The following is a 13,168-nucleotide window of genomic DNA, read 5'->3' as shown; positions in this document are numbered from 1 at the left end:
TCCATGGTGGGACACTCCAGTCCCTGCTATTTATTTAATATTTGCAAAATATGAGAAGATGAATTTGATTTACAAACTTTGGTCATTGTCATTTTAATGCAGTATATATAAATGGTTGATGGAATAAAATAAAAAAGCATTTCAAATGTGCAAATTGTACCAAGAAAAACTGGACATCTAACAAAACAATTAAATAAATTTCAGCAGTCTTATTTTTCACTGTACTCATTTTTCCTGAGCTGAGACAATCAGCAAACATAATTCTATTGACTGTCAGATCCTCATCTATCACAGAGGGCAAGGGCTATCAGATAAGGAAATGCATTGGAGGAATGTCAAAGAACTGTTTGAAACAGCAATATAAATGCCCCTCTCTAACACAGTGACATGTGCAACCACAGATGTGTAAACCTCTTGACACTGACTGACTGTTATAAGTTTCCCAGTCACAACAAGGTGAAGCAGATTTAACGGAGGCTATAGAAACACAAACACATGTGCTCACATTTCTCCCCTGCATTCTCTCTGCTATATATATTTTAACCCCTTAATGACCACAATGTACCCTGTATGTCACTGGTCGTTAAGGGTTTTTTCCGGACATAATAGCACAAGTCTAGCAAGAACACGCTATTAATGCCCTCCAGAAGGCTTTGTGGAATAGAGCAGTCTCAACGCTGGTGGCAAGACCACGGTATAAAACAATCAAGTCCCAAAAAAAGGCCAGCGACATACAGGGTACGTCGCTGGTCCTTAAGGGGTTAAACGAAGCAGCTGAAAGTAAACTAACCATCTGCATCAGAAAAGAAAGCAATGTCCTGACCTGGAGTTGTAAATTATTTCAGAGTGAGATTGAGACGCTTTAACAGCCTGCTGATCTCTGTCTGACTCTGTGACCTCCTGGCTGCTGTTGCTTGCGATGGATGGTGGCAGCACTGGGAGCAGCTTGTTGATGAGGCTCAGGCAGCAGGCTCACGATGACTCTCTAAGTCAGAGCAGAGGAAGTTGGTAAACAACTACAGACAATCCACTCAGCTCTAGCCTAGCCGGCATCATTGCGCTCAGGAACAGTATGCGCTCAGGCTGCAGTGCTTTAATGACAATATTAGATTATTTAACTTTAATATAATATTGTCATTCAAGCTGCCTGAGCACACACTGTTGCTCACAGCGTGATTATGCAGGCTAGGCTGAGCTGAGTGCATTGTCTGTACTGTACAAGGAACTTGTTCCAGACAGTGGAGGCTGAGACGTATACAAATTTAAGCAGGGAAGGTAAGGGTGAGCTAGTGTTGGCGGCGGTGGTCAGTTAAGAGTTCACACTTTGTTTAGAGAGCTAAAATGGCCGACACAAGGGGAAGGACGGTATGTGCATATTCATAAATATTAACTTTAAGATCAATCAAGAAACAATTTCAAATTGCCAGTCAGTTTATAATAAACTCAGTTTTCCTCTATACCTTGCTATGCTTCTTCACTCTGACAGTGAGCATTATCCATGACTGATCTGCACGCTACTCACAGCTCACTGCCTCTGTTGACAGCTCCTCTCCACTCAACGGCTATCTCTACAATGAGATTTTCGCGCCGTTGAGGGGGAGGAGCCTCGTGGGGGCCATGACGTGTACGCAACAGCGTATCACAGAAGCTGGCTCAGGCAGTGGGAGGAGGCAGAGCACAGGCTGAAGTCCACTCGCACACTTCAGCTTGTGCGATTAAGCCTCTATAGGCAATGCCGGGCTGGGAGGAGCTATGCCTGCACAGTGAATGCATAGATCACTGTGCAGGCATAGGGGCTCTCTAACCGCACGTGCGATCGGATCACTGCGATGTGGGTTAGGTTAGTGGCAGACAGTGCACAGCAGCCTGATGTTGGAGAGGAGTGGCTAGTGAAGCGTGGTGTGACGTCAGCTGTCAATGTCTCAGCCGAGCCAAATACTGTGTGCTCTCACTCTGTCGTCCACCTGGTCCTAGCTCCTGCATCCTACTCCTCCTAGCTTGTTTATTTGTGTAGTGAGGGTTATGTAATGGGTAATGTATATGTGTACAGCAAACAGTACAGCATTTGTTGGGGATAATATAATACAATATAAATTAATTAGGAAAAATATATTTTATTCAACAAATTTTTTAACAAACTTTTTTTTGCTCTTTTTTTTAATTTTTTTTTTTTGCTCATTTTTTTCCCCCTCCTTCCTTGCCCCTGGGGGGTTCACGTGCGAATGTGCACAAATGGAGGAGCCTCCACTGCCTGCTATGTAGATGCTGAAGGGTTAATAATGTAACCATGCTTGTTTAATTTGGCCCTACATTAAAAAGTATTATTCATATGCAAGTGAGCTGTTAGGGTGTTTTATTTAACATGCATTAAAAAATACAGTAAATATTTTAAGGTAATCTAATTTTCTTGCCGCAAATGTTTTATTTTACTTTTTGAAATGATTCTACTGTAATCAAAATCTTTAACGTAAATTAAAAGACTTGCAGCAAGAAACTGAGATTAAATCCCTATTCCCTAAAAAATAATCCTTGTTAACAGTCCCTTTAATATCAGTTGCCAATTATTTTGATCTAGGGCAGTGGTTTTCAAACCTGTCCCCAGGCCTCCCCAACAGGCCAGATTTTCTGGATTACCTTGGATGAGAGCAGGTAAATAACCATCAGCCAGATTACGAGTTTTGCGTTCTGAGCGGCTCGCTACTAACTTGCAAGTTATTTCCACCGCTCACCTTTAATAGCGCTGCTATTATAGGTTTGCAAAAACCCGGCCGTTAGCAGGCAATATGGCAGCGTTGAGCTCCATACTGCACGCAAATACCAGCGCTGGTTTTACGTGCTTGTGCACGATTTCCCCAGAGACATCAATGGGGAGAGCCGGCTTAAAAAAAAGCCTAACACCTGCAATAACTCCGTAACGCAGCCCCATTGATTCCTATGGGGAAAGAAAATTTATGTTTACTCCTAACACCCTAACATAAACCCCGAGTCTAAACACCCCTAATCTTTTGCCCCTGACACCTACATTTCAATTTTTAACCCCTAATCTGCCACCCCCAATGTTGCTGCCACCTACCTACACTTATTAACCCCTAATCTGCTGCCCCCAATGTCACCGCCACCTACATAAATTTAATAACCCCTAATCTGCCGCCCCCAACGTCGCCGCCACCTACATAAATGTATTAACCCCTAATCTGCCACCCCCAACGTCACCGCCACTATACTAAAGTTATTAACCCCTAAACCTCTGGCCTCCCACATCACTAATACTAAATAAATATATTAACCCCTAAACCTAAGTCTAACCCTAGCACCCCTAACTTTCATATAATTAAAATAAATCTAAATAAAAATTACTATCATTAACTAAATAATACCTTTTTAAAACTAAATACTTACCTATAAAATAAACCCTAAGCTTGCTGCAATATAACTAATAGTTACATTGTAGCTAGCTTAGGTTTTATTTTTATTTAACAGCTACGTTTGTATTTATTTTAACTAGGTAGACTAGTTAGTAAATAGTTATTAACTATTTACTAACTATCTAGTTAAAATAAATAAAAAATTAATTTACCTGTAAAATAAAACTTAACCTGCCTCACACTAACACCTAACATTACACTAAAATTAAATAAATTACATTAATTAAAAACAATTAACTAAATTACAAAAAAATAAACACTAAATTACACAAAATAAAAAAATAAATGATCAAATATTTAAACTAATTACACCTAATCTAATAGCCCCTCCCAAATAAAAAAACCCTAGCCTAAACTAAACTTCCAATAGCCCTTAAAAGGGCCTTTTGCGGGACATTGCCCCAAATAAATCAGCTCTTTTGCCTGTAATAAAAAAATAAAATACAAACAACTTCTATGGAAGTCCCATTGAAAAATGACTTTTTGAAAGGTGTTGTAGTTACGTTGCGTGACGGCCAAAAAAGTGTGCGGTACAGCTGTACTTACAAGACTCGTAATAGCAGCGATAGTGAAAAAGCAGCGTTATACTTATAACGCAAAACTCGCAATCTAGCCGAAAGTCTAATAAAAAAATATTTAACAAAAATATTGCACAAAAAACCTTTTAAGGGTTCAAAAGATATGAGATCTCGGGTGCTAGAAAAAAAAGGCAGGCAAATGGCTTTGACATTGAGACACATACATTGCTAAAGATGTTTTTGTATGTATGTATGTATGTATGTGTGTATATATATATATATATATATATATACATATATATTATTGTATTTATATGTGTATGTATGTATTTACAGTCATATATACACATAAAAACATTAAAGTGACAGGCCTCGAATTTCCTGCAAGGCTATTGGCTAAGAGGTGGAAACGTCACCTCAGTCAAATACCGTTCTGCCGTAGGTTGCCTTAGCAGCTCAGTGCGGCAAACGCTGCAAACAAAAAAAGGAGCTTTCTGCATGAAGTATTTTATACGTCATGAATGAAAGTCCCCTTTATTTGTTCCAATGGTAAATCCTAGCGTTTCACAAACGCTAGGATTTACCATCACTTTAATATATATGTACACACATATAGACATATATGCTTTAAAGGGGCATAACACACATTGAGATCACAATATAAAATGTTTAGTTATGCAACTTTGCAATATACTTTTTATTTTGCACCATTTACTATAATTTAAAGGGGCATGAAACCCAAGGTTTTTCTGTCTTTCATGATTCAGTATAGAGCATGAGATTTTAACCCTTCAGTGCTAAGCACTTTCCCACCTTGGTGCTAAGCTTTTTTAGTTGTTTTTTTTTGTTTTATATTTTTTAAAATATATATTTATTTTTTTTCCTTTTTTTTTCCAGATCCCCAAGACTTACACTGTTGGAAAGGTTAGACGATTACATTTCCAACAGTGGGTCTTGGGGGTCTGTAGCTGCTTAGATGCCTGAGATACAGGCTTCTAAGCAGCATGCCCCCTGCTTCGATATTTAACATTGTTAATGTTAAATAAAGTTGCACGGTGACATCATCAAGTCATTGCGTGTGACATAACCATGCATAACGTGAAGCCCCGGTGATGCCTGTCACTATGCAGGCCCAATCGCCGGGGTAGGAGCAGGTGGGAGCCCCCAGATCTCCCTCAAGGTGGGAGAGTGCTAGCTACGGCTATGAGCCGTTGTTAGCACCAGAGTGGGAAACCCTGTGACAGCTCAGAGCCGTTGTTAGCACTCATGGGGTTAAACGATTTCTCTTTTTCATGACACGATGAGTCCACGGATCATCTTAATTACTAATAGGATATTCACCTCCTGGTCAGCAGGAGGCGGCAAAGAGCACCACAGCAAAGCTGTTAAAAAGCTCCTCCCTTCCCTCTCACTCCAGTCATTCTCTTTGCCTATGTTAGTGCTAGGAAGTGGTAAAGTGAGTTGTTAGATAAAATTCTTCAATCAAGAGTTTATTATTTTTAAAGTAGTGCAAGATTGTGCTGCTTTGTCCTAGAGTGTAGCCGTAGTCCATATCAGTCTCTTCAGTAGAGCAGTGGTGGCTTTAGAGCAATGGGAACTTGTGGGACATAATTCTCACTGCGCCTCCCATGTAATTTACTCAGACTTTTATTTCTCCACAGGTTGATGTGAGGGATAGGACCGCTCAAGCCTGTGAGCTGCCTTGCTGTCAGGCAGATATGAGGTAAGTGCTGCTTTTTTATTCTGGGGCCAAGGAAACAAAGCATCTCAGAGATAAAGGTGTGAACATTTATTGGAAAAATTAACATATAAGGCTCATACAGAAAGGGGCGCTTTATTTTTGGGGACTACAGACTCTCCTAGACTGGAGAGGATTTTAGACAGCCATATCTGCAGGCACTGGGGCTGGGAGTAAAGCTTTTTCATTTGCTCTGGTGGTTTGTGTTTCCCGACGGCTTTACTTAGCAAACAGGCCGATCGGGAGATGAGGTGCATATAGTAACGCCCACGATGGGCTTCAGTTCAGTAGCGTGTCACTAGAAACGCATGGTTTCCAGTAAAGCAGGCGTTTCTAGCATTATCCGTTGGCACTGTTCTTATTGCTGAGGTCCGGATCGTTCCTGCACCACAAGAAAAGGGACATTGACTCCTGTTTAGCAGTCAGGTAGGCACCTCAGCAGGGTTACTGAGGTGTAAAGGTGTCTGTAGTGTTCAAATTGTGATATTTTCATAATTGACATAGTTGGGTAAAAAAGTTACCTGTTTAAATTTAAAGACACAGTAACATATTTTCATTACAAAAATTTTAATTCATTTTTGAGGTTTTTTATTTATTAATTTACTCATTGTGAACAGTATGGACCAAGGAGACTTGCAAGATGTCACTTGCTCCTTGTGTTTTGATGCAAATGTGGAACCACCTATCCCTTTCTGTCCCTCATGTATTGAGAGGACTTTAAATTATAGGGAAAATATTTTTTCTGAGCAAAATTTTTCTAAAGCCGATACTGTCCAAGAGTCTTATGACGAGGTTCAAAATATGCCGCAGCTTTCTCCCCAAGCGTCCCAAATGTTACCTCCCTCACAAGCAGTGCCCTGCACTTCTGCTCTAGCTCCCGCTGGAGTTACCTTAAAAGACATAGCTTCTCTCATGATGCGTTGTCTGCTTTTCCAATGTGGCAGGGAAAGCGTAAAAAGGAAAATCAGACATTTAGTAAGCGAGGTTTCTGATGCAATTGTTGCAATTTCGGAGGTGCCCTCCCAGAATACCGAAGAGGAGGATACCGCTGTAGCATCTGAAGGAGAAATTTCAGATTCAGAAAGTGTAATTCCTCTGGCTGATTCTGAGGTTGTATCTTTTAGGTTTAAGCTAGAACACCTCCGTCTGTTACTTAGGGAGGTTTTAGTTACTTTGGACGACAGTGACTCCACGGTAGTGGTTGTTCCTAAGAAGTCTAGTAAGCTGAACAAATATTTAGAGGTTGCTTCCTCGACAGACATGTTTCCGGTCCCTGACCGAGCTTATGAAATAATTGTTAAGGAATGGGAGAGACCGGGCATAGCCGACTCTAACAAAGAGGCTTGGCAAACAGTGCCTAAGGTGGAAGGGGCCATTTGTACCTTAGCTAAGAGAACTACTATTCCCATAGAGGATAGTTGTACCTTCAAAGATCCTATGGACAAAAAGTTAGAGGGTTTACTCACACTGTACACCAGGGCCTGCAATAACAACCAGCTGTGTGTATTGCTACCGTCACTAGTGCGGCAGTGTATTGGTTTGATGCACTGTCTGAGGCTCTCAGGACAGAAACTTCTTTGGATGAGATCACGGATAGAATAAAGGCTCTTAAATGCCAAGCTCCTGAGATACGGGTCGAGGTCCAGGGACCCCCAGGCGGAGCTGATAGATGCTCTGGTGGTCCCTTGCACCTTCAGTCTAGCATACCTATTTCCTCCGTTTGCTCTTCTTCCTCGGGTCATTGCTCTAATCAAACAGGAGAGGGCATCGGTGATCCTCATAGCTCCAGCTTGGCCTCGCAGGATTTGGTATGCAGATCTGGTGGAGTAGGCATCTCTGCCACCTTGGAGACTTCTGTTGAGGAAGGACCTTCTAATTCAGGGGCCCTTTCTTCACCCAAATCTAGTTTCTCTGAAGCTGACTGCTTGGAGATTGAACGCTAAATTTTATCCAAGCGGGGGTTTTCGGTCATAGAGACCATGATTCAGACTCGTAAGCCTGTAACTAGAAAGATTTACCATAAGATTTGGCGTAAATATCTCTATTGGTGTGAATCCAAGGGCTACTCATGGTTGGTTTTTCCTTTCTATCCTTAACTTCGGTTGAATGACTGGAGTGGGAGGGAAAGGAGGAGCTATTTAACAGCTCTGCTGTGGTGCTCTTTGCCGCCTCCTGCTGACCAGGAGGTGAATATCCCATTAGTAATTAAGATGATCCGTGGACTCATTGTGTCAAAAAAGAAATACATTTATCAGGTAAGCATACATTTTCTTTACAATTTACTTCTATTATCTAATTTGTTTTGTTCTCTTGGTATTCTTTATAGCTGCTGATTGGTGGCTGCACATGTATACTTCACGTTATTTGATCACCCAATGAATTTAATAGCTCCCAGTAGTGCATTGCTGCTTCTTCAAAAAAGGATATCAAGAGAATTAAGCAAATTAAATAATAGATGTAAAGTGGAAAGTTGTTTAAAATTGTATGCTCTGTTTCAGGGTTCTTCAAACTTTTTCCCCCAAGACCCAGTGCCATGATACCACATACCTTTAGGACCCAATTTTTATACTTGGTCTTGAAATAATTTTGTAAGAAATAAATAACATGATAGCTGCAATTTTTGGCAAAGAATCTAAAATATGTGCATGCTTTATTCCTGATTATAGTCAAATATGAAAGCGTTGTAAAACGTAATAACACACACACTCTCATACAACACACATTTCCATGTAACACACATACCACACACTCTCATACAACACACACACTTTCATATAACACACATACCACACACACTCTCATACAACACACACACTTTCATATAACACACACTCACCCCATACACTCTTACAACACACACATACACACACACACTTTCATAACACACGCATACCACACACAAACTCTCATACAACACACACACCACACACTCTCATACAACACACATTTTCATGTAACACACATACCACACACACTCTCATACAACACACACTTTCATATAACACACATACCACATACACTATCATACAACACACACACTTTCATATAATACACACTCACCCCATACACTCTTACAACACACACATACACACACACTTTCATAACACACGCATACCACACACACTCATACAACACACATACCACACACTCTCTCATATAACACACACACTAATACAACACACACACACTCTCATACACAACACATGCACAGCACACACACAATCTCATACAATACACCACACACACTCCTACAACACACACACACAAGTCGGGATAGATATGCTTTTCAGCAAGTGATATCAAGAAAATGAAGCAAATTAGGTAAAATAAGTAAATTCGAAAGTGGTTTAAAATGACATGCTCTTTCTAAATAACGAAAGAAAAAAAAATTGGGTTTCATGTCCCTTTAACTCTGAATAATATGGGTTTTTACTATGCTGAAAATTGGTAATGCAGGCTTCAGACCTCAAATGATTAACAATAGTCTGTATATCTTTCTAATTGGCTTTAGCATGGACTTTGTGCTAACAAAACAAGGAAAGGCATACTGACAGTATGATGTGACTTTGTGATAACATACATAAAATGAGGAAAAGCCTACTGACAGTAGGATGTGACTCGAGTGACTGTCACATGAAGTACATCAGGATTAGCTCCTCCAAATAAGGAAAATGGTGGTGAAATTTGGCCACTGGAAAACTTTTGCATAGACCATTACATTACAGGCAAAGCGGGCAAAATAATGAAAGTATAATGCAAAGTTGTTTTATTATTTATAATTAAATAATTCATGTTATAATCACAAAGTGTATTATGCCCATGTAACGGGACAGACTATTGCTGAACAGACTTTATCTAATTATTTTGCATATCTAACTTTATACTCATTTATTTGATGTTGTTTTCTATTACAGAAACATGTCAAAGGGTCTATAAAGACATTACTGACCATGAAATGAGAAGATGCATAGGGGATTGCCAATCCCACACAAGAGTTGTTTGTGGTCACAGGTAAGCAGTTATGTTTTTTCTTGTTTAAATCACCCCACTGAGTCATTTCTTTTATAATTGTTTTTTTTTTAATTATTTTTTTTATACAACATGCTTATATGGATGTGATACAGCAGGGGAGTGTTTGTTTCTGTCTATACAACATGCTTATATGGATGTGATACAGCAGGGGAGTGTTTGATTCTGTCTATACAACATGCTTATATGGATGTGATACAGCAGGGGAGTGTTTGTTTCTGTCTATACAACATGCTAATATGGATGTGATACAGCAGGGGAGTGTTTGTTTCTGTTTATACAACATGCTTATATGGAAGTGATACAGCAGGGGAGTGTTTTATTTCTGTTTATACAACATGCTTATATGGATGTGATACAGCAGGGGAGTGTTTGTTTCTGTCTATACAACATGCTTATATGGATGTGATACAGCAGGGGAGTGTTTGTTTCTGTTTATACAACATGCTTATATGGAAGTGATACAGCAGGGGAGTGTTTTATTTCTGTTTATACAACATGCTTATATGGATGTGATACAGCAGGGGAGTGTTTTATTTCTGTTTATACAACATGCTTATATGGATGTGATACAGCAGGGGAGTGTTTTACTCACTTCCCTGATCCTCCCATGATCATAAATAGAGCAGCCATGTTGGAGTTTTCTCTGTGCTTGGATTGAGCTGACCCTTTGAAAGGAATGTTCCATTTTGATAGTGGTGCTTCTTTGTGACGGGATTTTTATTGCACTATCAACTAATATCAATTAAAATGTTAATAAATTATAAATCTTGTCTAAAAAGAAACATTCTTCAAACAAAGGAATGCTCCTATCACAGGAACAATAAATGAAACTCCCTTTACAATTTTCAGTGCTTCAGCAACATGCAACTTAAGATAAAACAATATATATTTCTTTAAAAGAGCATATTAGTAAAAAAAATGCATGCTCTAATTTGTTTTAATTGATTTTAATACCATCAACCCTGCACTAACCCACAAAGGGATTAAACACACAGTAGAAGTACCGCTTGGAACCACAGAGCACTGCTGATCCTGAGCGGAAGTGCTGCTGATCCAATCATGAGTGCTAGTCATTCAACTAGTATTTCTGATTAGATAAGCAGCAGTTGGCAGTTTTTGCTCTGGACCAGCAGTGCTCTGCAGGTACCAATCAGTACTTCCATTGTGTGTTTAAAGCCTTTGTGTGGGTTAATCTCACAGTAGTGCAGGGTCAATAGTCTTAAATTTACATTAAAGGATGTCATTTTTTTTTTACTATTAAGGCCCTTTTAAAGGGACAATAAACACCTTGAGATGGTAATATAAAATGATAAACTGTGCGTGTGTATATATATATATATATATATATATATATACTTTCATTATTTATTTTGTCCCCTTTTCCTGTAATTCTATTCTGAAGTTGTGAGCTTTTCAGCTCCTGTTAGAAATGGAAGTGCAGAACACTGTTATATTCCACACAGCCATTGGCTGCACACTCTAGTGATAAATTTATAACTCTCCCTAATTGGCCACAGCAGATAATGTAAGATCCCATTGTTTTATAGACACTAAAACTTTACACTTAGTTTGTTAATGTTTAAACACCAAATATAACTTTAAAAAATAAATCTACATGTTATTCACAGACTAACCTTTTCTTTCAATACTTCATTCTATCTAGCATTTATTTAGGGCTAGATTATAAGTGGATTTAGGGCTAATTTATTGCGCGCCCGCAAGTGGACAAATGTGCCCTTTTGCAGGCACGCAATAAATAACCAGCCATTAGAGGTGTCTGGTTATTGCTACTATATGCTTGTGGTAGCAACTAGCGCTTATAAAATTAACCAGAGATCAGATCTCTGGTCAATTTTATAAATATGCCCCAAATGCCCCCAAAATACAGTGTAGTATTGTATTATTTTTATGTTTTAATAAAATATTTGCACTAGGTAGTATTTTGGGGGTAAAGTTGGTCGGAGTTGAGTGTTATATTTGCTGCATCGCTGAGCTACTTACCCCCTTCACTGCACTTAGATTCTGAGCTTGCGTAACTTTACACTTTAGTTGTAATACCAGCTAATATTAGCGGGCGCTGGTATTGCTCAATGGAGCACTAATATTGCTTGCACGCAAGCAATATTTAGCACTTCACTTGTAATCTGGCTCTTAGTGTTTAATGTCCCTTTAAATAAGCAAGCAGTGCAGCACTTCACATAGCATGGGAGTATCACAGAAGTAAATAGAATACTGTCTTACTAAATGCTACTCTGTTATATAATTTTCCTTTGGGAAGGGAAGTGGGGATATGAAGATTTAGAATATGACACATCTAGATAGCATATTACTTTATATTTTGTAAAAGGAAAAAAACACAATTGAAAAGGAAATAAACTGCACATTGTGACTTTCCCTCTTTTATCTCCAAAAGTCTAGGAACACAACCAAAAATTTAAATTACAACATAGGGTATCAAATAGTGCACAATGATTTCTAGAGAAGTAAAATATAAATATCTTAAGGAAAAAAAGTCTCAATATAGTAACCCTTTAACGACTGAGATGTACCATGTATGTTGCCGCTCATTAAGGGTTATATTTTTTTAAATAGCACGTGTCCCGCCACAAGTGGCAGTACTGCGCTATTATACCCTCCCTTCTTGTCATCGTAAATAGTGTGGCCTCAACACTGGCGGCGAGACCGCGCATTTAATAGCACTTCCCTATTCAAAGCCGAGTGATGTACAGGGTACGTTGCTAGTCTTTAAGGGGTTAAAGTATAGGTTCTAAGCATCCCATTGGCAGGTAGTGATCTGTTTGATTAGGAAGGACCGTGGCCAAATATGTTAATATCTAGATGGAAATTGCATTGACATGAGAATTTATGGAAGTTAAAAATACAATTCTTTTTTAGTATTCATCACAACCTTGAAGTTGAAATAAAGGCGTGTTATTTTTTTTGTCAGATTTACTTTTTTAGTTCTACAAATTAAAGTTCTGCTGTAGACTAAGCAATTAGCAAAGAATGCCCATGTTTATGTAATATTTGCTTTTATTTTTACAGGCCGGTGCCAAATTCAAGATCATAGAACAGATACAGATGGACATCATATTATATTTTTGTTGTTCTGTCAACATTATTGTGCATCTGCATTATACTTGTACCCTAGGCCTATACTATAAGTTATTCTCTGGTTTATTACAATGTCATATTGAAAATGTTTTAATACCTGGAAAATTTGAAGCCTAATAAAACTTTAAATTATTTTTGTAAGAGTCAATGCTGTTGTTTTTATGGAGTCATTTCTAAAGGATTTTTTGGTGAATATTTTTATCTTCATACAGTATTGAGGTTAACAGATCATATTTACCAGACAGGCAAATGCTAATTTTATTAAAATCAGTAAAATATAAAAATAAATATGATTTTCCTAGTTTATCTTCTGGTAACAATTGCAGTTAGTTATATACAAT

The 13,168-nt window shown here is 38.6% G+C and overlaps 1 long non-coding RNA gene across 1 annotated transcript; it reads left to right on the top strand.

Annotated features, from left to right (window-relative positions):
- The first annotated feature begins 9,648 nt into the window (after nt 1–9,648).
- On the top strand, nt 9,649–12,961 carry LOC128655948 (uncharacterized). The gene is made up of 2 exons (XR_008401943.1): nt 9,649–9,692; nt 12,759–12,961. It is a non-coding gene; the product is annotated as an uncharacterized LOC128655948 (long non-coding RNA).
- Nucleotides 12,962–13,168: the final 207 nt, after the last annotated feature.

Source organism: Bombina bombina, chromosome 4 (genome assembly GCF_027579735.1).
Source record: "Bombina bombina isolate aBomBom1 chromosome 4, aBomBom1.pri, whole genome shotgun sequence".
Lineage (NCBI taxonomy): Eukaryota > Metazoa > Chordata > Amphibia > Anura > Bombinatoridae > Bombina > Bombina bombina.
Note: the sequence above shows the minus strand (reverse complement) of the source record. Positions and strands in the feature narration are given on the sequence as shown.